The sequence below is a fragment of the Lactuca virosa genome, chromosome 8 (genome assembly GCF_052849685.1).
Source record: "Lactuca virosa cultivar CGN04683 chromosome 8, Lactuca_virosa_CGN04683_v6, whole genome shotgun sequence".
NCBI classification, from domain to species: Eukaryota; Viridiplantae; Streptophyta; class Magnoliopsida; order Asterales; family Asteraceae; genus Lactuca; species Lactuca virosa.
In genome coordinates this window covers 249,923,827-249,925,450 of record NC_136433.1, presented here as the reverse complement: position 1 = coordinate 249,925,450, position 1,624 = coordinate 249,923,827, and the positions used below count along the sequence as shown (strand labels likewise).

Genomic DNA, 1,624 nt, shown 5'->3' with positions numbered 1-1,624 from the left:
ACATTTCAAACATTCGAGAAATCAAGGTTTCTTAAAGATTGAACCCAACAACTCTTTTGAATATTTGAAGATAATATACACATTAGTTTTGCAATCATCTAAAACAAAATAACTTGACGCTAATTATAAAGCCGTGTGTCCCAATCCATTCTTGATCGTATAAAAGCGAAGTCCCAAGCTCTTTGAAGTGCGGCTACACTTCACGATCATATAGGTGATTCTTTTATTCATGTACCTGTATACATTTTGTCAAAAGAATCATTAAGAAATCAAATTCATCCTGGTCTCTACAGGTTCAAACACACGTACCTTGGGATAGTTATAATGTGTGTTCAAATTCATATAAATAAGCTTTCCTCATTGAATTCAACCTCTAACATTGTATTAGAGGGGAATTGGGTGTCTCATTCATAAGAATTTACAAGGACTTTAAGCCCATCCCTATAACAGACTTGTGCACTAAGTCTCGCGCCAAACTCTTAGTGAGATGGTCTGCCAAATTTTGTTGTGATTTTACAAACTCAATCGAAATCACACCATCCATGATTAGATTTCTAATCATCTCATGTCTAACATCAATGTGTCTCGATTTACCATTATAAACTTGACTATAAGCTTTACTCCAAGTGGAAACACTATCACAGCGATTAGATAATGGCGAAATAGGTTTCCTCTACAATGGAATCTCATAAATCAAATTCTTTAACCATTCTGCTTCTTTACTTGCAGCAGCTAATGCAATAAACTCATATTCCATTGTTGAGCTTGTTATACAAGATTGCTTCTTAGATGCCCATGAGATAGCACCTCCACCAAGCAAGAATACCCAACCAGTTGTAGAAGAATGATCTTCTCTATTTGATATCCAACTCGCATCAGAATAACCTTCCAAGACCGAAGGAAATCCCGAATAACACAAACAATAATCCTTGGTTCCTTTCAAATACTTGAAAACACGATGAACCGCTTGCCAATGTTGAGTACTAGGATTATGAGTAAATCTACTCAATCTTCCCACTACGAAAGCTATATCAGGACGAGTGCTAGTCATAGCATACATCAAAGAGCCAATAGCTTGCGAGTACTCCAGTTGAGAAACTGATATGCCTCTATTAGGCATCAACTTCATGCTTGAATCCATAGGAGTTCTAACGGGTGTACAATCACTGTAATTGGACCGTTTGAGAATTTTCTCAATGTAATGTGACTATGTAATAGCAAGTCCCTTGTTCACCCGTTTAATCCTTATTCAAAGGATTACATCCGCCTCCCCCATATCCTTCATGGAAAACTTTGAAGACAATAAATCCTTTGTTGCATTAATTTGATTTTGATCAGTGCCAAAAATCAACATATCATCTACATACAAGCAAATGATCACACCAGATCCAGATGAATCAAAACGGCTGTAAACACATTTGTCAGATTGGTTTAAAGAAAAACCATTAGACAAAATAACTTCATCAAACTTCAAATGCCATTGTTTTGGAGCTTGTTTAAGTCCATACAATGATTTCACAAGTCTACACACTTTTTGCTCATTTCCAGGCAGAACAAAACCTTCTGGTTGTTTCATATAAACTTCTTCGTCAAGGTCACCATTCAAAAAAGCTGTTTTGACATC

The 1,624-nt window shown here is 36.1% G+C and overlaps 1 pseudogene; it reads right to left on the bottom strand.

The window, feature by feature from the left end:
• Positions 1-673: 673 nt before the first annotated feature.
• LOC145131413 (secreted RxLR effector protein 161 pseudogene) lies at positions 674-1,141 on the bottom strand (annotated as a pseudogene).
• Between the last annotated feature and the right edge of the window lie 483 nt (positions 1,142-1,624).